Raw genomic sequence first — 24,149 nt, forward strand, 5'->3', positions numbered from 1 at the left:
CCAGGCTTTCATTTACTTCCTAGAATGGTGGCCTTTCTCCTAATTCTCACCTTATAGAAACCCAATTTAGCTGCCAGTAGGAATAAAAATCATTAAGATGTGAGATTTCAGGATCTTCTCCCCTCCACACTTCTTTAGAATGCAGAATCAGGGCATCATTCCTCATAAGGATACCTATAATTCAGAGATGGAGCTAGCTGAGATGTATGCAATGTGGGAAGTTGTGTTTGTCAAAAAATACAAGAGAGCTGAGAGTCAGAGAAGCTTGTGGCATTGAGTGTTGGGATTGAGACATAGAGGAAACTTCAGGGAGCTTCCATGTAGAGGGTATTGAGTGGGGGAGGTATAGAGTCAGTGTATTTGTAAGGACGGCCCTTCCTTATTTAGCATTTCCACCAGGAATTGAATGAAAGATTGAATTTCTTCCCAAGGTTGTGTTTACCTTTCTTACTGTCTCTTATGCTACAAGAATCAGACTGAGCCATGTGGGATGTCAAGATTTATTCAGGTCACACAGTCTTTAGAGTTTAAATCAAAGCTTTTCTGACCACCCTCCCTGACCCAGCAGAATTAGTCGTTCCTCCCTAAGAAACCACAGCACTTCAGAGAGACCCTAGTTTCATGTCCTAACATTGGAACATTTTATTTGACTATGTATTTGCCCATCATCAGTCCTTGAGATCCTGAGAACTCAGAAATGGCTAAATCTTTACCTTCTCTGAATCTCTAGTTCCCAGAAAAAGTCTTGGCATAGAAAGAGTAGCAATCGATTCTTGTTGAGTATGCAACTAAATACCAGGCTTCAAGCTGAGGTCTTGGTCTCATCCTGATCCAGCACCTGGGGCTTATCCTGGCCTAGCCAAGACACCAAGATAGGAGGCTGTACTAGAGAAAGGTCAGCTTCACTCCTAAATGCCACCACTTTCGGTTTTGGTCCTGACCAAAACAGAGAGTTTTAGGGGCTTTGGAAGGGGGATTTTGTTTTGTTTTGTGTTGTTTTTTTCTTAAGGGCACATCAGAACCACAAAGAAATAGAGTTGTCCAATTTGCTTCTAAAAATATGCCTGTACCTCTTCTTCTCATTGCCCAGGTTCAACCAGGTCCAGCAAAAATTTGTTCAACTTTTCACCTTGCCTGCACAATAGAATATCAGTAGGGCATTTTTGCCCCAGTCATGCATGCAAGAATCTTCTCAAAGTCCAGAAAGAAAAAAACTCTCATCGCCAACCAGCCTTTTAGCACTCGAGCTTTATACCGTTTCTAAATCCAAGAATTTTATATCATGAATCTGTTACTTCTCCACCATGGGCCTCTAGCTTTGTCCAAGTATTGGAAGGACAACAGCAGTATACTTCCTCTTTATTAGCTGAATTGAGGGACTGGCCCCTAGGACAGTCAACTCCTTTCATCCCTCATCTTCAGAGGAACAGACTTCAGGCACCTTCTCAACCTGAACTGATGCCAAATAAAAAGGGAATGTTGGAAACACAACCGGAGGAGACCTGATTCCATACGTGGTATAAGCCACCTAGAGAAATATGTGTCCAGGAAGTTTGAATGAACACAGAAATCATGCATCCCTGAAGGACAGAGACAACGAGGTCACTGCCAAAGGGAAGAGATGGACATGGGCCTCCCTCACTTCCTTCTTGTATTTCAGTCTTTCCTTCAAAGTGTGTCAGTTTCTTTGGGCCTCTCCTCCTACCTTATGAGAACTTATGTATGCCCTTGAGGAAGAGAACATAAGAGAAACTGAGGCTGGTCCTTGGCTATACTCAGTTTGCCAACCTCCCAGCAGGATTACTTGAAGCCAAGAGTTCCTGTGTCCATGCCCTGTGCTACTGTGAGGTCTTTGTCCGAGCTGGATTTCAGCACTCGATGGACAAGTGACCCCAAGCATTACTCCACCTCCCAGAACCACAACTTCTTTAAAACATCTATTTCAATGGCTTGGCCTGGGGATGGGATGAGGTCAGACATGCAAAGAGCCTGGCAGAGAGTGAGCCAGTGTTACTGACTTTTACTGACTTTTACTCTTATTGTTAGAAACACCAACAGGCTTCATCTAGGAGCCTTGCACCTGACTATGCCAGATGTTCCATGTTCACCTCCATAGCACCCTGAACTTTTCCCTTTATAAAGCTTTCTCCACATCTGTAATTCCTGCTCAGTACCTGTCTTCCTTCACAGTCTGTGAGCCCCTTGAGGACATCACAGACCATATTCCTCATGTTCACCACTGTCCCAGGTGCCTAGCAGGTGCCTAGAATCCTACTAATAGTAAATGCTCAAAAAGTATTTTCACCGTTCCCACCTCAGCTTCTCTTCTGTGAAGTTCTTGTCCATTTTCAGGTTAACCTCCCCGCCCTCTGCCCTCTGGATTCTCCTAACAATCCTTCCGTCTTGTTTGACTCCACCACCTCCTTCACTGAACACATAGCCCAGGCCTGGGCTCTTCTTCACATCCTTGGGGTGGGGGACGGGGAATAACGCAGATTCTGTCTGCACCATGCTCTGAAATATTCAGAAGAAAAGCACTGTCTTTCTACTTGCTTGTTATTGTTTGTTTTAGGTTCAAAGACTTCTATTTTTTTCCTTCTGATTTGATGCCATTTAACAAGAAAAGTGCTATTTTTTGTTGAACTTTATTGACTGAATGATAAATTTACATCCACATCGGGTACAACCTTGAGAACCCCAAGTGCTTCTACTTGCCACGTTCTGTATTATCTTTTTTCCTCCTGACATCACTTCTGCTATTGAGGTTGACCTTATTATCTGCCTACTTCACAGCTGGAGCTCAGGGAATTTAAGGCACTTGCCCAGTGATACTCAGTTTGTAAAAGAAAGGGCTGGGATTACCAGACACTAAATCCACATTCTTAATTACACATTGTACAGTCTCAAGTGTAAATGAGCAAATGTGGACCCCAGAAAAAGGAAGGACCCCACCTAATTAAAGCAGATTGAGAAGTGGGCCCACTGTCTCTTTGCCAGTCCTAAATCTGAAGAGGCCTGAACTCTTTGGAAGCACATTCCACATGGATAGTACACGTGCTGAAGTCTACATTTACATGTATCAGCAAGGAATTGTGTCTGTATAAAGGGGTTAGAGGACAGAGGCCTAGGCCTTTCCTCTCCAGGCGCCCCAGTGGATGCAGAGAAGGAGCAGAGGCAGGTGGACCTCTCGGAAGGTTTGGATCCACATTGGTGAAGCAAGCATGGTGATCTGAGCCATGTGACACTGGCAAACACATGGTGCAGAGAAAGAAAGGGTAGGCATTGCTACTCAGTCCTCCCAAATGTGAGAACCAAATATTATGCCTATTGTAAAGATGATGCTTAGGAAGATTGGGTCACTTGCCCAGGGCAGGGACAGCTCCCTGGACTCTGAGGAAGATGCACCAGAAGGAAACTGTTGGATGGGGAGCAGCTGAGCTCACTGTCAGGCACCACCTCCCCACTCTGGCCCAGCCCCGTAATGCGCTGGGTGGTGGTGTCTGTTAACCCGGCAGGTGCAGTGTCATCTGGGTTAGTCCAGGGACATCCAAGATGGGACTGAGCAACTCAAAACTCCTCCATCTTTGAACAAAACCCCTTTATTCTAGAGACACCACGTCCCACCGCTCAGTGGCAGCAGGATGAGGAGGACATTTACATGTTCTCAGGAGCCCATCCTACCCTCCCTCCAGAGGAGAAGGGAGGATTCAGACACCCTGGGAGCCCCCATCTGGAGCGCCCCAACATAAATGCTGGTCTTGCCTGCACCAGTGGAGAAGTGGGAGCCAGGTGTGTCCTGTGGGTTCCAAAGTATGATCAGACTGAGTTCAAACACACTCTCACAACTGAATCTCTCCCTTCACTGCCCCAAGCCCCACTGATTCCACACACATACACACACACACATTATATTTATTTACATACATATACACATACATTATATTTATACACACACACACAGAGGGTGCCAAAAAATGTATACAAATTTTAAGAAAGGAAAAAACTGTGTCAAACTTGTACTACCCAAGTCACATTTGACTTTTGCAGTTACAAGAGATACAAGATACAATATACAAGATAACAAACATTATCAGTTTACATTATTACAATGTTAACACAGTATTTTTTCCTTTCATAAAATGTGTATACATTTTTTGCACCTACTTGGTTTGCGTATGTGTGTGTATAATTTAGAGTTTAATGTATGCCCAACACTGTGCCAGCTTCTTGGCAGTGGGGATCACAAGCCAGTGAGCCTGACCACCCTATCAGGGCCATAGAAATGTTTTAATCACATCACATAGTATTTATGAATATCTTAATGTTTTGTCCACATAAAAAATGTGATATTTCATGTAAAAATTCAAATTTCTGCTTTCTCCCGAAGAATCTGAATGCTAGAAATTCTGAGATCCACTTCCCATGTGGCAACAGCTGGCTGAAGTTAAGTAACATCTGCTCTTTGGGATCAAGATATTTTCCCTACAGTCTTTTTATTTTTTTCCCCCCCAAATATTAGCCTACTTTACTCATTTGGCTACCTGGCTGACTATGCACTTGAGTTTAAGACTCTTAACTCAAAAACAGCCCCTACCCAGGGAATAAAATGTAGGCATCAAGATACTAACAACTTGCCAAGGTCACTAGTGGGTGGCATCCACAAGGTCATTGCTGAAAATTGGCCTTCATCAACGCCTGAGAAAGTAAAAGAAGCCTGCTCAGCTGCCCTGTTCTCTGCTCTCCATGGTCCTCTCCTGCCAAGTCTCAAGGCCAGAAAGAGTCACAGGAGACCCAGGATGACGCAGGCAAAAGACAGATTCAAACACATGGATATCCGGCCCTCTTTCCCTGCCCATGGCTTGTGGGGGTGGAGCTGCTGCCAGGGCAGGTAAGGACAGCTTGGAGCTGAACTGTTCTTACCTGCCCTGGAAGGGCTGGGCCTCCCAGGCAGGGGAGCCCCTGAACTGGTAACAAGACTCCTCTCCCCAAGATTGACTCATTCTTGGCCCTCAGGGGCCAGAGTCTTCCTTACAGGAGGTACATACACAAGCACACACACAAACACACACACATACATACACAACTACATGCATGCCCAAGTACATATGTACACACAAAACACACACATACACTTGCATACATATACATTTAGATACACATGTGCACATACATGCATACACACATACACACCTAACACAAACACACATGCAAACACATACACACATATATACGATACTCTGAGAGAGTAGAAAGTGAGCGGTAGGAAGAAGGGATGGAAGGAGGGAGAAAAAAAGGAAGGGAAGGAAGGAGGGAGAGAGGAAGAAAGGAAAATATTTTTTAAATTACTGCCCAGGGAGTGTGCCCTGTGCCAGGTACTACGTTGTGTTTTCCATGATTTGTCTTATTCAGTCCCTCACAGCATCCCTTTGAAGCGGATATAGTCTTATTTCCATTTTTCAGACGGGGAAACAAGGGCTTAGAGAAATTGGACGACTAGCCCCAGATCTCACAGCCCAGATGTTAGTTAGCAACAGAGGTTTGAGCTGCTGCCTCTGATTGCATATTCACAGTCTACTCTGTGCTAGGTCCTGGGAATAAAGAAGGAAACATTTGTGTATTCAAGAAGTTTTCAATTATGGAGAGGGTGAAACATTCTGCAAATAAGCATAATAAGGTAATAAGTGTTATAAAATTAAAGCACAGGACACCAGAGTGGTTATAACAGAGGGGTCTTAACTTGCACTTAGTGGGAGGGAAGGCCTCCTATGGAGTGACATTTAAGTTTGTCCCCAGCCTAGCCTTCCTAGTTCTGGTTAAATATCTTCCTATCCACACTCCCACAAAGGAAGAGGAAATGAGTGCTTATGCTCTCAAATCCCTTGATCATTTTAGAGACAATTTTCCTTATCCTACAAACGGGCTTGGAAATCCCACTTCTGGGGTCTTGCTGTAATGAATGTCTGGCCCCTCCCAGGACTCCTCACATCTGAAGCCCCCACTATGACTTGCACAGAGATTTCGGACAGCAAGAACATCACTACTTCAGCACACAAGGGTCCAGCAGGCTGTACAAGACTGGTGTTCAACAGCGACACCATGTGGAGACCAAAATGATGCTTTAGTGAACAGGTGAGAGTTTCCAGTTCTCTCACCTAACATTTGGAACTGAATGCTGCCTAAATGAACAAGGTGCAGAGTGGCCCTTGGGAAGTTTGCATGTACTAGAACTCTTCTGAGTTTAGCAGTTTGAAGCTGCATTAAAGGGTAAACAAGAAGAGAGACACAGAGTCAAGGATATTGTAGGCACTCAGCTAACCTCACTGTATCTGAATCCAACTTCACTGTGCCCAGCTTTTAAATATCATTCACTAGTTAATCAACAGTAATCTCATTTAATTGTAAATACTTAGGTCACTATGAAAGTTCTGAGACAGGCTGTCCATTATTTCACTTCCAAGACATACAGTCAGCAGAGTCCCCTCTGATTCACCCATGCAGGCTTCAACTTGCTCCACTTATTTGTGTTGTTGGGAGGGCTTCACTTGTTTCCGTCAGCATGGATTTTATGTTTTCTGATTTTTAAGTATCTCAAAACTTTCTCAATGACACATACAGCCATGTCATTCTCCTGCTTATAGTCCTTTGTGGCTCCAGTGCCCTTAGGAAAAAGTACATCTTTATAACAGCCTATAAGTCTTTCATCCTCTGGACCAGCCTGATCTTTCCCTACTTCTCCACCTCCCCCTACTCCTCCCACACCAAACCATCATCCATCCATCGGTGAACACTCTATGCATATTTGCACTTTTGAATTTTGCACTAGGCCCTATTTTTGTTTTTTGGTTTTTTTCTATCTCTAATGCTGCACTCCACTTTTTTCTCCATCAGGAATGTTTCTTCTTATTTCTCAAAACATGGTTTCCACACCGCCCTCTCTGAGGCTTTCCCAGATACCCCTGGACAGAGTCTAACTCTCTCCTGTGAGTTCCCACAGAACTCTGTATACAATGCCACCATGGTGCTGGCCACATGCCATCATCATTTTCCCAGCCCCTGTGTTCTCTATCTGACTGTGAGCTCCTTGAGAACAAGGACTTAGTTTTATCCACTCTTATTCCCAGGCCCAGCCCAACTTGGAATAAAGTATGTATTCAATAAACAATTGTTGAAATGGACATCAGACCTGAACAGGTTCCAAGGATGCCCATGTCCTCCAGAGGCAAAGAGAGAAACCACTGAATTCCATCTGACAGCAGAGACATAGTTCAGAACAGCGAACAGAACTAAATCTGAGTCACTTGGGATACGCGAGTTCTTCCTCCTCCTACATTTTCCACAACTTGAAAATTTTGGCAAACATCTTTTTTTTTTTAAAGAGAGTCTCACTTAGTTACCTTGGGTTTGAGTGTCATCGTGTCATCATAGCTCATAGCAGCCTCAAACTCTTAAGGCTCTTGCATCAAGCTTCCTGAGTGTCAAGTACTACAGGCATCCGCCACCATGCCTGGCTAATTTTTCTCTTTTTTTTTTTTTTAGTGGAGACAGGGTCTCACTTTTGTTCTTGAACTCCTGAGTTCGAGCAATCCACCTGCCTCGGCCTCCCAGAGTGCTAGGATGAAGGCGTGAGCCACTGCACCCAGCCTTTGGCAAACTTATTAACCCTGTAAGCCTCAACAGCTCACTTGTCATCCTGAAGTAGCCCGTGTGCCAGCCAAGGCTAGGCATGTTTAGAAACGCGATCTGTTTAAGCCCTTACAATAATCCAGAGGCATTTGATTTTTATTCTACAGATAAGAAAACTGAGATCCAGAGAGATTAAGTAACTTTCCCACTTTACCATAGTTGGTAAAGCAGCAGAGCTGGGATTCAGATCAGGCTCCCACAACCCAGAGATTTTTACTTATTCATCCATTGCTTCATTCAAAATGATCTTTACTGCACACCCATTCTATGCTGGGCATGGCTGTAGATGCTGGGAAACGGCAATGACCAAAGCCAGCGAACCTCTCCACGTTTGTGGCATTCACATTTCCTCTCTGTCATGCTCTCCCCCCAGAAAACTGGTGGCTCAACATGGGAAGGACAACAGGACCGCAGTGGCCCAGGGTAATCTGGGTGCATATGTCAGCTTCAGAATGAGACCAGCAAGACTAACAAGCAATGCTAAGCCCCGCCCATGGGTGGAGAGGGAGCCACTTCCTGCTCACTCAGACAGGGCAGATCTCAGTCCTTCAACACCTGTGGCTGGGATGGGCCAGGACAGAGAGGAGAGAGACAACCTGGAAATTGCAGGTCACAAATCTCCTCCTCATCACCTTGTTCCCCTGGTCCTGTCCTCAGGCAAGCATAGGAGCTATCGCTCAAGTTTACGATGTGCTGCGTGCAGGTTGCAGACCTACCATCATCTGTAATGGGTTGTTGTTTTTATTTTCTATTTATAGGGGAGAGTGAGTTATTACCTATGGTCGCCACAGCCATTAAGCTGCTCCTGGGGCTGAGATTTACATATAGGCCATGTGACCTGCAATAAGCTTGGGGAGGGAAGAAAGGATGTCAGTCTAATTACAGGTGATGATTGATACCCAGGCACAGCAGAGACCAGCCTCATCAGTCCCAAGAAGCGCAGGAAGCCCTCCCCTAATATGCACTTCCCAGTGGTGACAACGGTGGCACCCAGGCTGTGCCCTAGATAAAGGAAAGAGCTCAGAACACTGGGCACACATCCCCAGGCTGGGGGATGTCTAGGAAGACCTGGGAAGTGAGTGGGAAGCAAGAATGGGAGGTCCTCTACTCCTCTCCACAGTAGTATCAAATTAATGTGACAATTATGTCTATTACCTGAACAAAGCTTCCTGACAACCAGTTAATAATGTGCTGTAGCCTCCCTAGCTTTCATCCCAAGATCTTGAAACATGTCGTAAATAATTAAATGCTATTATTTAGTGGTTTATGTAATCAAAGAACTTTATAACTGCCACTTTTGTTTTCTTTTGCTCAGCATCATGTTCTCAAATGAGGAAACTGAGGCACAGTGACAGCCCAGGTGAACTGGCTTAGATCATCTGACACCTCACCAGGGCTCTCAGTCCCCACCCAGCACTTTTCCTCCATGGCCTCATGGACTGCCCATGCACAGGTGTCTGAATGTTCCCTGCTGGAACTACCCTTGTGTCCACCCTCAGAGATCCCAGGGGACAAATCAACCAATCCCCTTCCAGGCCTCTTAACTTGGCCCTTTTTACCGTTTGAATCCTTCACCTTGAACATGGCCACAAAGCGTATCCCTTGTCATGCGGTTTAGTAAAGGACCAGGTTTTGATCTTCACGAGCCAAGTACATGTTTCTGCTGAGAGTCCAGAGCTGGCGCTCTCTGCAACCTGAGGGCTGTTAGCTCGTTCCTCCTGAGAGCTGTCATTTTCTACTCCACTGACGTGCACTGGAAGCTCAAGTCACATGTGTGCATAAGACCCTGTGTCCAAAGAGCGGTGTCCTCAGGGTCTGCTGATAGGGCTCTAAAGTCTAAGCCAAGATCCAACGTCGGCAGTGAGCAGAGTGTTGCACGTGCTCACCATGTGCATAAACCACCATGGCCCTGTCCTGCACAGCACAAGCCATGGAGCACAGGTCTCAGAAACAGGGCACTAGAGCAAGAGGAGGAAGGCTAGGAAACCATGAAAGCCCAGGGCTGACCAGCCAGGACTGTGATGGAATGCAGCTGGCTACTGACTCTGAGGCCAACCGAGCCGGACAAAGGGTATGGGAAGGACTTAGACTTCTCTTAGAAACTGGGGCTCCCTCTTTTGGTCATGGACTCAGCCACTCCACAATACAGGGATTGTGTAGCAATTTTTGCCTAATTAGCTATCTCCCTCCTTGGCCTAAGCTCCCTATCTTCGTATCTATCCTATAGTTCCTTAATATTCCAAACAAAGGTCTGTTGTAACTATGGTTATTTCCATTTAACAGATGTGGAAACTGAGATTAGAGTCTACCCCAAATTACCTTGATAGTAAATGCCTTCATCATAATGGGACTCGGTTTCTTTAAACCCCAGATTTCATGTTCTTTTCACAATCTCCCAACTAATATGCGATTTTTTCCCAGTAAAGAATAAATTAATGATCTGACTAGTTTAGACTTCCAAATTCACTTACACACCAGTGCTCTGGAGGATTGGCCATAGACTCCTCTGTCTATAGAGTACAGAGCAAAAAGGAGAACTGGCAGTTTTCTTAGACATCCAAACCAGAATGTTTGGGGTGAAAGAAATTTTTTTATTATCGTAATTGTTATTATACTTTCCAAAATAAATAAAATCAACTAATCATAAAGATTTCTTCATTGCCTTGAGGACATTTAGCTATATGGACGCCTAAGTGAAATTATAGCAGGTCTTAGCCAATCATCTCGTCTATCAGAGTGAAGCAACTGAGTCTTGTCTGGGATCCGAGCCTCATTTTTATTCATCAAATATTTATTGGGTACCAGTGACATGCCAAGCGCTGTGTCTGGGAATGACATGATGATGGAGACTGTCCTCACCCTTGAGAAAACACCCAGTCCAGGGAAGCCATGGAGCACAGGTCTCAGAAACAAAGACTACAACAAGAGGAGGAAGGCTAGGAAACCATGCAAGCCCAGGGCTGACCAGCCAGGACTGCGATGGAATGCAGCTGGCTACTGACTCTGAGGCCACCGAGCCGGACAAAGGGTATGGGCAAGGACTTAGATTTCTCTTTTCCCTCCTCAGTGTCTCGAGTGGCCACCATTCAAATTTTCCCATGATGACAAACTATCTTAGTCAGTCCAAGCTACTGTGACAAATTAACATTGGCTGGATGACTTAAACAAAAAGAATTATTTCTCACCGTTGTGGAGGCTGTGAAGTCCAAGATCAAGCCACTAGCAGATCCCATGTCTGGTGAAGGCACTGTTCTGGATTACAGTTGCTCATCTTCTAGTTGCAGACTCAGATGGCTAGAGGGCTACCATGTCTTTTTTTTTTTTTTTTTTTTGTGGGGATTCATTGAGGGAAACAATAAACCAGGTTATACTGATTGCATGTGTTAGGCAAAGTCCCTCTTGCAATCGTGTCTTGCAGCACACACCAAGGCCCCACCTCCTCCCTCCTTCCCTCTCTCTGCTCTTCCTTTCTCCACCCCTCCCTCCTTCTTTCTCTCTCTGCTCTCCCCTTCCCCCACCTCCACAGTGACCTTAATTGTCATTAATTGTCCTCATATCAAAATTGAGTACATAGGATTCATGCTTCTCCATTCTTGTGATGCTTTACTAAGAATAATGTCTTCCACTTCCATCCAGGTTAATACAAAGGCTGTACAGTCTCCATTTTTTTAATGGCTGAATAGTATTCCATGGTGTACATATACCACAGCTTGTTAATCCATTCCTGGGTTGGTGGGCATTTAGGCTGTTTCCACATTTTGGCAATTGTAAATTGAGCTGCAATAAACAGTCTAGTGCAAGTGTCCTTATGATAAAAGGATATTTTTCCTTCTGGGTACATGCCCAGTAATGGGATTGCAGGATCAAATGGGGGTCTAGCTTGAGTGCTTTGAGGTTTCTCCATACTTCCTTTCAAAAAGGTTGTACTAGTTTGCAGTCCCACCAGCAGTGGTAAAAGTGTTAACTTCTCTCCACATCCACACCAGCACCTGCAGTTTAGAGATTTTGTGATGTGGGCCATTCTCGCTGGGGTTAGATGGTATCTCAGGGTGGTTTTGATTTGCATTTCTCTAATAGATAGGGATGATGAACATTTTTTCATATGTTTGTTAGCCATTCGTCTGTCTTCTTTAGAGAAGGTTCTATTCATGCCTCTTGCCCATTGATATATGGGATTGTTGGCTTTTTTCATGTGGATTAATTTGAGTTCTCCATAAATTCTAGTTATCAAGATTTTATCTGATTCAAAATATGCAAATATCCTTTCCCATTGTGTAGGTTGTCTATTTGCTTTGGTTGTTGTCTCCTTAGCTGTACAGAAGCTTTTCAATTTAATTAAGTCCCATTTGTTTATTTTTGTTGTTGCAATTGCCATGGAAGTCTTCTTCATGAAGTCTTTCCCCAGGCCAATATCTTCTAGTTTTTCCTATGCTTTTTTTGAGGATTTTTATTGTTTCATGCCTTAAATGTAAGTCCTTTATCCATCTTGAATCAATTTTTGTGAGTGGAGAAAGGTGTGGGTCCAGTTTCAGTCTTTTACATGTGGATTTCCAGTTCTCCCAACACCATTTATTGAATAGGGAATCTTTGCCCCAAGGTATGTTCTTGTTTGGTTTATCAAAGGTTAGGTGGTTGTAAGATGTTAGTTTCATTTCCTGGTTTTCTATTCGATTCCAAGTGTCTATGTCTCTATTTTTGTACCAGTACCATGCTGTCTTAACCACTGTGGCTTTGTAGTACGGCCTAAAATGTACTATGGTGATGCCCCAGCTTTATTTTTATTACTAAGAACTGCCTTAGCTATATGGGATTTTTTCTGGTTCCATACAAAACGCAAAATCATTTTTTCCAAATCTTGAAAGTACAATGTTGGCATTTTAATAGGAATGGCATTGAATAGGTAGATTGCTTTGGGAAGTATAGACATTTTAACAATGTTGATTCTTCCCGGCCATGAGCATGGCATGTTCTTCCATTTGTTAATATCCTCTGCTATTTCCTTTCTGAGAATTTCATAATTTTCTTTATAGAGGTCCTTCACCTCCTTTGTTAGGTATATTCCTAGGTATTTCATTTTCTTTGAAATTATGGTGAAGGGAGTTGTGTCCTTAATTAGCTTCTCATCTTGACTTTTATTAGCGTATAGAAGTCCTCAAACTTCTTAAACAGGGGGCCAGTTCACTGTCCCTGAGACTGTTGGAGGTCCGGACTATAGTTTAAAAAATATATATGAACAAATTCCTATGCACACTGCACATATCTTATTTTGAAGTAAAAAAACAAAACGGGAACAAATATAATCACACCACCTCATGTGGAGTTTGAGGACCCCTGGCAAAGGCTACTGACTTGTGGACATTGATTTTATATCCCGAGACATTACTGTAATTTTGATGACTTCCAGGAGTCTTGTGGTTGAGTCTTTGGGATTCTCTAAGATCATGTCATCAGCAAAGAGAGAGAGTTTGACCTCCTGTGCTCCCATTTGGATTCCTTTTATTTCCTTGTCTTGCCTAATTGTATTGGCTAGAACTTCCAGCACTAAGTTGAATAGTAAAGGTGACAGAGGACAACCTTGTCTGGTTCCAGTTCTAAGAGGAAAAGCTTTCAGCTTTACTCTATTCAGTAAAATATTAGCTGTGGGTCTGTCATAGATAGCTTCAATCAGTTTCAGAAATGTGCCACCTATGCCTATACTCTTTAGTGTTCTAATAAGAACAGGATGCTATATTTTATTGAATGCTTTTTCTGCATCTATTGAGAGGGTCATATGGTCTTTATTTTTCCTTCCGTTAATATGGTGGATATTGTTTATGGAATTGCATATGTTAAACCAGCCTTGCATCCCTGGGATGAAACCTGCTTGATCATGATGTATGACTTTTTTGATGATAAGCTGTAATCTATTGGCTAGGATTTTGCTGAGAATTTTTGCATCTATATTCATGAGTGAAATTGGCCTGAAATTCTCCTTTTTAGTTTGATCTTTTCCTGGTTCTGGTATCAGGGTGATGTTTGCTTTGTAGAACATGTTGGGGAAGATTCTATCCTCCTCAAATTTTTGAAATAATTTCTGCAGTACAGAAATAAGCTCTTCCTTGAAGGTTTGATAGAATTCTGGTGTGAAGCCATCTGGACAAGGGCATTTTTTTGCTGGAAGCTTTTTTATTGTTTCTTTAAACTCAGTGCTTGAAATTGGTCTGTTCAGGATCTCTATTTCTTCCTGGCTAAGTCTAGAGAGAGGGTGTGATTGCAAACATTGATCCATTTCCTTCACATTGTCAAATTTCTGGGCACAGAGTATATGGTAGTTTTCAGAGATGATCTCTTGTATCTCTGTGGCATCAGTTGTTATTTCCCCTTTATCATTTCTGATTGAGGTTACTAGAGATTTTACTTTTCTATTTCTAGTTATTCTGGCCAAAGGTTTATCTATTTTATTTATTTTTTAAAAAAACCAACTCCTTGTTTAATTAATTTTCTGAATGATTCTTTTGTTTTCAATTTCATTGATCTCTGATTTAATTTTGTTTTTTTGTTTTGTTTTTTTTTATTTATTTACTTATTTATTATTAAATCATAGCTGTGTACATTAATGCAATCATGGGGCACCTTACACTGGTTTTATATACCATTTGACATATTTTCATCATACTTGTTAACATAGCCTTCCTGCATTTACTTAGTTATTGTGTTGAGACATTTACACTCTACATCCAGTAAGTTTCAAATGTACCCTTGTAAGATGCACCGTAGGTGTGATCCCACCAATCACCCTCACTCCACCTATCCTCCCCTTCTCCTCCATCCCCATATTCTTAGGTTATAATTGGGTTATAGCTATCATATGAAAGCCTTCAATTAGTTTCATTGTTGGGCTGAGTACATTGGATACATTTTCTTCCGTTCTTGAGATACTTTACTAAGAAGAATATATTCCAGCCCCATCCGTGTAAACATGAAAGATGTAAAGTCTCCATCTTTCTTTAAGGCTGCATAATATTCCATGGTGTACATATACCACTATCTGTTCATGGATCGATGGCCACTTGGGCTTTTTCCATGACTTACCAATTATGAATTGGGCTGCAATAAACATCTGGTACAATATCTTTGTTATAATGTGATTTATGGTCTTCTGGGTATATATAGGAGAGGAATTGTAGTATTGAATGGCAGGTCTATTTTTAGATCTCTAAGTGTTCTCCAAACATTTTTCCAAAAGGAATGTATTAGTTTGTATTCCCAGCAGCAGTGTAGAAGTGTTCCCTTTTCTCCACATCCACGCCAACATCTCTGGTCTTGGGATTTTGTGATATGGGCTAATCTTACTGTAGTTAGATGATATCTCAAAGTAGTTTTGATTTGATGATTAAGGATGATTAGCTTTTTTTCATATGACTGTAGGCCGTGTGCCTGTCTTCTTCGGAGAAGTTTCTCTTCGAGTCCCTTGCCCAGCCTGTGATGGGATCACTTGTTCTTTTCTTGCTAATACATTTGAGTTCTCTGTGGATTCTGGTTGTTAAACATTTGTCAGAGACATAACCTGCAAATATCTTCTCCCATTCTGAGGGCTCTCTACTTGCTTTACTTACTGTGTTCTTGGCTGTGCAGAAGCTTTTTAGTTTGATCAGGTCCCAGTGGTGTATTTTTGAAGCTGCTTCCATTGCCTGGGGGTTCCTCCTCATAAAATATTTGCCCAGGCCGATTTTGATTTCTTCAAGAGTTTTCCCTGCACTTTCTTCTAGAATTTTTATAGTTTCATGTCTTAAGTTTAAATCTTTAATCCAGTGAGAGTCTACCTTAGTTAATGGTGAAAGGTGTGGGTCCAGTTTCAGTCTCCTACAGGTCGCCAGCCAGTTCACCCAGCACCATTTGTTAAATAGGGAATCTTTTCCCCACTGAATGTTTTTAATTGGCTTGTCAAAGATCAAATACCAGTAAGTAGCTGGGTTCATCTCTTGGTTCTCTATTCTGTTCCACACATCTACCTCTCTTTTTTTGTGCCAATACCATGCTGTTTTGATCACTATTGATTTATAGTATAGCCTGAGGTCTGGTCACATGATTCCTCCTGCTTTGTTTTTATTTCTGAATAATGTCTTGGCTATTTGAGCGTTTTTCTGATTTCATGTAAAATGAAGTATAATTTTTTTCTAGATCTTTAAAGTATGACAGTGGAGCTTTAATAAGGATTGCATTAAAATTGTGTACTGCTTTGGATAGTATGGACATTTTAACAATGTTGATTCTTCCCAGCCATGAGCATGGTATGTTTTCCATTTGTTAACATTTTCAGCTATTTCTTTTCTTAGAGTTTCGTAGTTCTCTTTATAGAGACCTTTCACATGCTTTGTTAGAGAAATTTCCAAATATTTTATCTTCTTTGGCACTACTGTGAATGGAATAGAGTCCTTGACTTTTTTTTTCAGCTTGACTATTGTTGGTATATATAAAGGTTACTGATTTACGAATATTGATTTTGTAACCTGAGACGCTGCTGTATTCCTTGATCACTTCTAAGAGTTTGGTAGTAGAATCCCTGGCGTTTTCCAGATATACAATCGTATCATCTGTGAAGAGTGAAAGTTTGAGCTCTTCTGACCCTATATGGATACACTTGATCGCCTTTTCTTCCCTAATTGCAATGGCCAAAACTTCCATTACAATGTTAAAGAGAAGTGGAGACAATGGGCAGCCTCGTCTGGTTTCTCATCTGAGTGGAAATGATTTCAATTTAATTCCATTCATTATGATATTGGCTATGGATTTGCTGTAGATGGCCTCCATCAGTTTAAGAAATGTCCCTTCTATACCAATTTTCTTAAGTGTTGTGATCATGAAAGGATGCTGGATATTATCAAAAGCTTTTTCTGCATCAATTGAGAGAATCATATGGTCTTTGTTTTTTAATTTGTTTGTGTGCTGAATTGTATTTATAGAGATACGTATATTGAACCAACCTTGAGACCCTCGGATAAAACCCACTTGGTCATGGTGTATAAATTGTTTGATGTGTTGCTGGATTCTGTTTGTTAGGATCTTTCTTTTTTTTTAATTGTTAAATCATAGCTGTGTACATTAGTGCTATCAAGGGGTACAATGTGCTGGTTTCATATACAATCTGAAATATTCTCATCAAATGGTTCAACGTAGCCTTCATGGCATTTTATTAGTTATTGTATGTAGACATTTGTATTCTGCCTTTAGTAAGTTTCGCCTGTACCCATTCTAAGATGCACTGTAGGTGTGGCTCCACCCATTACCCTCCCTCCCTCCACGCTAACCTCCCCCCTCCCTTCCCTGTCCCTGGCCCTTTCCCCATATTCTTGTGCTATAGTTGGGTTATAGCCTTCATGTGAAAGCTATAAATTAACTTCATAGTAGGGCTGAGTACATTGGATACTTTTTCTTCCATTCCTGAGATACTTTGCTAAGAAGAATATGTTCCAGCTTCATCCATGTAAACATGAAAGAGGTAAAGTCTTCATCTTCCTTTAAGGCTGCATAATATTCCATGGCATACATGTACCACAATTTGCTAGTCCATTCGTGGATTGATAGGCACTTGGGCTTCTTCCATGACTTAGCAATTATGAATTGGGCTGCAATAAACATTCTGGTACAGATGTCTTCGTTATATTGTGACTTTTGGTCTTCTGGGTATAAACCTAGTAAAGGAATTACAGGATCAAATGGCAGGTCTATTTTTAGGTCTCTAAGTATTCTCTAAAATTCTTCCAGAAAAAAAAGTATTAGTGGGCAGCGCCTGTGGCTCTGTGGGTAGGGTGCCAAGCCCCAAATACCAAGGGTGGCAGGTTCAAACCAGCCCTGGCCAAACTGCAACAACAACAAAAAACAAAATAGCCAGGTGTCATGGCGGGTGCCTGTAGTCCCAGCTCCTCAGGAGGCTGAGGCAAGAAAATCGCCTAAGCCCAAGATTTGGAGGTAGCTGTGAGCTATGACGCTACAGCAACACTACTGAAGGTGACAGGGTGAGAATTTGTCTCAAAAAAAAAAAGTATTAGTGTGCGTTCCCACCAGCAGTGTAGAAGTGTGCCCTTTTCTCCACATCCACACCAACATCTCTGGTTTGGGGATTTTGTTATGTGGGCTACTTTTACTGGGGTTATGTGATATCTCAAAGTAGTTTTGATTTGCATTTTTCTGATGATTAAAGATGAGCTTTTTTTCATGTGTTTGTAGATCGTGCATCTGTCTTCTTCAGAGAAGTTTCTCTTCAAGTCCCTTGCCTACCCCGAAATGGGATCACTTGTTCTTTTCTTGCTAATGTGTTTGAGTTCTCTGTGGATTCTGGTTATTAAACCTTTATCGGAGGTATAACCGGCATACATTTTCTCCCATTCTGAGGGCTGTCTGCTTGCTTTATTTACTCTGTTCTTGGCTGTGTAGAAGCTTTTTAGTTTGATCGGGTCCCAGTGGTGTATTTTTTATACTGCTTCAATTGCCTGGGGAGTCTTCCTCATGAAATATTCACCCAGGCCGATTACTGCAAGAGTTTACCCTGCACTTTCTTCAAGTATTTTTATAGTTTCATGTCTTAAGTTTAAATCTTTTATCCAGTGAAAGTCTATCTTAGTTAATAGTGAAAGGTGTGGGTCCAGTTTCAGTCTTTTACAGATCGCCAGCCAGTTCACCCAGCACCATTTGTTAAATAGGGAATCCTTTCCCCATTGAATGTTTTTAATTGGCTTGTCAAAGATCAAATAATGGTAAGTAGCTGGATTCATCTCTTGGTTCTCTATTCTGTTCCACACATCTACTTCTCTGTTTTTGTGCCAGTACCATGCTGTTTTGATCACTATCGATTTATAGTTAAGTTTCAGGTCTGGTAGCGTGATTCCTCCTGCTTTGTTTTTATTGCTGAGTAATGTTTTGGCTATTTGAGGTTTTTTTCTAATTCCATATACAACGAAGTATTATTTTTTCAAGGTCTTTAAAATATGACAGTGGAGCTTTAATAGGAATTACATTAAAATTATATATTGCTTTGGGTAGCATAGACATTTTAACAATGTTGATTATTTCCAGCCATGAGCATGGTATGTTTTTCTGTTTGTTAACATCTTCAGCTATTTCTTTTCTTAAAGTTCCATAGTTCTCTTGGTAGAGATATTTCACATCCTTTGTTAGGTATACTCCAAAATATTTCATCTTCTTTGGCACTACTGTGAAAGGAATAGAGTCCTTGACTATTTTTTTGGCTTGGTTATTGTTGGTATATATAAAGGCTACAGATTTATGGGTATTGATTTTGTAGCCTGAGACATTGCTATATTCCCTGATCACTTCTAAAAGTTTTGTAGTAGAATCCCTAGTGTTTTCCAGATATACAATCATATCATCTGTGAAGAGTGAAAGTTTGATCTTTTCTGACCTTATGTGGATACCCTTGATTGCCTTTTCTTCCCTAATTGCAATGGCTAAAACTTCCATTACAATGTTAAAGAGCAATGGAGACAATGGGCAACCTTGCCTGGTTCCTGATCTAAGTGGAAATGATTTCAATTTAACTCCATTCAGTACAATATTGGCTGTGGTTTGCTATAGATGGCCTCTATTAGTTTAAGAAATGTCCCTTCTATACCAATTTTCTTAAGTGTTCTGATCATGAAGGGATGCTGAATATTATCAAAAGCTTTTTCTGCATCAATTGAAAGAATCAGATGGTCCTTATTTTTTAGTTTGTTTATGTGCTGAATTATATTTATAGATTTACATATATTGAACCAGGCTTGAGACCCTGGGATAAATCCCACTTGATCGTGGCATATAATTTTTTTGATGTGTTGTTGGATTCTGTTTGTTAGGATCTTATTGAGTATTTTTGCATCGGTATTCATTAGTGACATTGGTGTATAATTTTCTTTTCTTGTTGGGTCTTTCCCTGGTTTGGGAATCAAGGTGATGTTTCCTTCATAGAATGTGTTCAGTAATATGCCTTCTTTTTCTATATTTTGGAAGAGGTTTAGTAATATAGGTACTAGTTCTTCTTTAAAGTTCTTCTTTAAAGTTCTTCTTTAAAGGTTTGGTAGAATTCTGACGTAAAGCCATCTGGTCCTGGGCTTTTCTTTTTAGGGAGATTTTGTATAGTTGATGCTATTTCAGAACTTGATATAGGCCTGTTCAACATTTCCACTTGATTCTGGCTAAGTCTTGGTAAGTGGCGTACTTCCAGGTATTGGTCGATTTCTTTCAGATTTTCATATTTCTGAGAGTAGAGTTTCTTGTAATATTCATTAAGGATTTTTTGAATTTCTGAGGGTCTGTTGTTATTTCATCATTACCATTTCTTTTTTTTTTTTTTTTTTTTGTTGCAGTTTGGCCGGGGCTGGGTTTGAACCCGCCACCCTCGGCATATGGGGCCGGCGCCCTACTCACTAGGCCACAGGCACTGCCCATCATTACCATTTCTAATTGATAAAATTAGAGATTTTACTCTTTTTTTCCTGGTTAGGTTGGCCAAAGGTTTACCTATTTTATTGATCTTTTCAAAACCAACTTTTGGATTTATTGATCTGTTGTATAATTCTTTTGTTTTCAATTTCATTTAATTCTGCTCTGATTTTGGTTATTTCTTTTCTTTTGCTGAGTTTGGGGTTAGATTTTTCTTCCTTCCCCAGTAGCTTGAGATGTACCATTAAGTTATTAACTTCCTCTCTTTCTGTTTCTTGAGGAAGGCTTGAAGTGCTATAATTTCCCTCTTAGGACTGCCTTTGCAGTACCCCAGAGATTCTGATAATTCATGTCTTCATTGTTTTGTTCCAAAAATTTGGTGATTTCCTTCTTAATCTTGTCTATAACCCATCTATCCTTCAGCACAAGGTGGTTTAGCCTCCTTGTTTTTATATGGGTATGCAGATTCCTGTTGTTATTGAGTTCAACTTTTATTCCATGATGGTCTGAGAAGATGCAAGGAATAATTTCTATTCCTTTAAATTTGCTAAGGTTAGATTTGTGGCCTAGGATGTGGTTGATTTTGGAGTATGTTCCATGGGCTGATGAGAAGAATGTGTATTCAGTTTTGTTGGGATGAAATGTTCTGTAGATGTCTGTTAAATCCAGATGTTGAATGATTAAGTTTAAATCTAAAATTTCTTTGCTTAGCTTATTTTTGGAGGATCTATCCAACACTGCTAAAGGGGTGTTAAAATCTCCAACTACTATGGAACTGGAGGAAATCAAGTTGTTCGTGTCTGTTAGAGTATCTCTTATAAATTGAGGTGCATTCTGGTTGGGTGCATAAATGTTAATAATTGAAATCTCATCATATTGGGTATTACCTTTAACAAATATGAAGTGTCCATCCTTACCCTTCCTTATTTTGGTTGGTATAAAACCTATTGCATCTGCGAATAGTATTACAAAGCCTACCTTTTTCTGCTTTCCATTTGCCTGGTGTATGGATAACCATCCCTTCACCTTGATTCTATATTTTTCTTTTAATGCAAGATGATATTCTTGTATGCAGCAGATATCTGGCTTGAGTTTTTGTATCCAGTCAGCCAACCTGTGCCTCTTTAGAGGACAATTTAAACCATTCACACTAATTGAGAATATTGATAAGCCTTTCAATAGTCCGGTGGATATTTTTAATCCTTTTGCAACTGTGGAAGTTGGAGTTTGATCAAAAGTTTCTGGGTGGGTTTACATTTGTGGTGGAGGATTACGCTGGTCTTTATGGAGAATAGGTCTGAGAATATCCTGGAGAGCTGGTTTGGTTATGGAAAATTTTTTCAACATGTGAATGTCTTTAAAGTATTTAATTTCTTCATCATAAATGAAACTCAGTTTAGCTGGGTAAAGAATCCTAGGTTAAAAGTTATTTTGTTTTAGGAGATTAAAAGTCGATGACCATCCTCTTCTAGCTTGAAAGGTTTCAGCAGAGAGATCTGCAGTTATTCTAATATTGTTGCCCTTGTAGGTGATGGTTTTCTTTCATCTGGCTGCTTTCAGAATTTTCTCCTTCATATTAACTTTCATGAAATTGATTATAATGTGTCTGGAGGATGTCTTATTTGGCTTGAGTCATGCTTGAGTTCTGAAACTGTCAGCTATCTAAATTTCAGAATCTCTTGGCATGTCTGGAAAGTTCTCATTCATAATCTTATGGAGAAGAGACTCTGGGCCTTGTGAAGCCACTTCATCACTTTTGAGGATCCCTATAAGACGAATACTGGTTTTCTTCTAATTATCCCAGAGTTCTCTGAGAGAGTGATCTGTTTTTGCCCTCCATTTCTCTTCCTCTCTGAGAGTTTAGGACCGTTCAAAAGCTTTGTCTTCAATGTCAGAAATCCTTTCTTCCTCTTGCTCCATTCTGTTACTGAGGGATCCTACTGTGTTTCTCAGATCTTTGAGGGCTGTGACTTCTTGTCTCAATGTGTCAAAATCTTTGGTCATTTGGTCTTTGAATTCTTGAGATATCTTTTTGGTTACTGCTTGGAATTCTAATTCGATCTTATTTGCTATCCAGATTCTGAATTCGATTTCTGACATCTCAGCTATTTGTTTGTGCATGGAATCTTGTGCTGTTTCTGCCCCATTGATCTTTAGGGGAGCTGATCTACTCTGATTATTAATATTGCCAGATTTTTTTCGGGTGATTTCACCTCATGTTTGTTTTTCACAATTGCCTCTGACCATCTTCAGAGTTGGGGAGGTGTCTCTCCAAGATTCGTCCCCAGCAGGATGACTCTATTGTTGCTGGATCTTTGTAGGGAGTGACCCTGTGTAGTTCCTCTGTGGCTACCCCAGCCAGGGAATTCTGGTTGTGGAAGCAGCTCTGGTGTGTGACACACCTGGATCCAGCAACAGGGCAGGGGGTGGTGCACACGGTTCTGGGAGTTCCTGGCGCCAGCGACTTTGGCACAGAGGGCCCAAGGCTCCAGCTGTCTTCTTGCCAGGAGAAGGGCTCCATGCAGAGGCAGGGAGGGCTCCAGAGGGCACGCAGCTACCAGAGTCTCTGGCCAGAAAAGTGGGCCAGTGTGTGGGCTGGGAGGGTACAGGATTGAGGACACGGGGTTGTGTGGCTTCCGCAGTTCCTGGTCAGGGCATGTGGAGGCCCAGCAGGTGTGGGTCATGGGTCAGGGTTCCCGGCACAGCTCTTACTGAGGTCCGGGCAGGCGCCAATCGTGGTCACAGGGCAGCTCTTCAGAGGATCAGGCAGCACAGCTCTTACAGAGTTCTCAGCAGGCACTGGAGAATTTTTTTAAATTAAATCAATAACTCCATTTATGCAAGGTGAATCCAGCGCACTGGTCACCACAGGCGTTACATGGCTGGCCTTGCTCTATTCTCCCCAGTTCAGTCAAAGAGTGGCTGGAGAGTCTTTTCCATGAGCTCCAGCTGGATCTGGCCGGGCTCCTCCTGCACACAGCGCAGTCAGTCCATCCATCTGTCCATGCCAGGGCAGGGAGGGCTGGTCGCTGGGGCGGGTACCCTCCTGTTTGTTAGGATCTTGTTTAATATTTTTGCATCAATATTCATTAGTAATATTGGTCTATAATTTTCTTTACTTGTAGGGTTTTTTCCTTGTTTGGGGATTAGGGTGATGCTTGCTTCGTAGAACATGTTAGTATTCCTTCTTCTATATTTTAGAAAAGGTTGAGTAATATGGGTACGAGTTCCTCTTTGAAGGTTTGGTAGAATTCTGCCGTGAAGCCATCTTATCCCGGGCTTTTCTTTTTAGGGAGATTTTGTAAGGTTGATGCTATTTCAGAACTTGATATAGGCATGTTCAACATTTCCACTTGATTCTGGCTTAGTCTTGGAAGGTGATGTGCTCCCAAGAATTGATCTATTTCCTTCAGATTTTCATATTTCTGAGAATAAGTTTTCTTGTAATATTCATTAAAGATTTTTTAAATTTCTGAGGAGTCTGTTGTTGTTTCATTTTTGTTGTTTCTGATTGATGAGATTAGAGATTTTACTCTTTTTTTCCTGGTAGGTTGGAAAAAGGTTTATCTATTTTATTGACCTCTTCAAAAAACCAACTTTTTGATTTATTGATCTGTTGTATAATTCTTTTGTTTTCAATTTCATGTAATTCTGCTCTAATTTTGGTCATTTCTTTTCTTCTACTGGGTTTGGGGTTTGAATGTTCTTCCTTTTCCAGTTGCTTGAGATGTCCCATTAAGTTGTTCACTTCCTATCTTTCCGTTCTCTTGAGGAAGGATTGCAGGGCTATAAATTTTCCTCTTAGGACTGCCTTTGCAGTACCCCAGAGGTTCTGATAATTCATGTCTTCATTGTCATTTTGTTCCAAAAATTTGAAATTTGGCAGTTTCCTTCTTAGTCTCATCTCTGACCCAGCTATCATTCAGCATAAGGTTATTTAACTTCCATGTTTTTGTATGAGTATGCAGATTCCTGTTGTTACTGAGTTCAACTTTTATTCCATGGTGGTCCAAGAAGATGCAAGGAATAATTTCTATTCCTTTAAATTT

Source organism: Nycticebus coucang, chromosome 21, assembly GCF_027406575.1.
Source record: "Nycticebus coucang isolate mNycCou1 chromosome 21, mNycCou1.pri, whole genome shotgun sequence".
Taxonomy (NCBI): domain Eukaryota; kingdom Metazoa; phylum Chordata; class Mammalia; order Primates; family Lorisidae; genus Nycticebus; species Nycticebus coucang.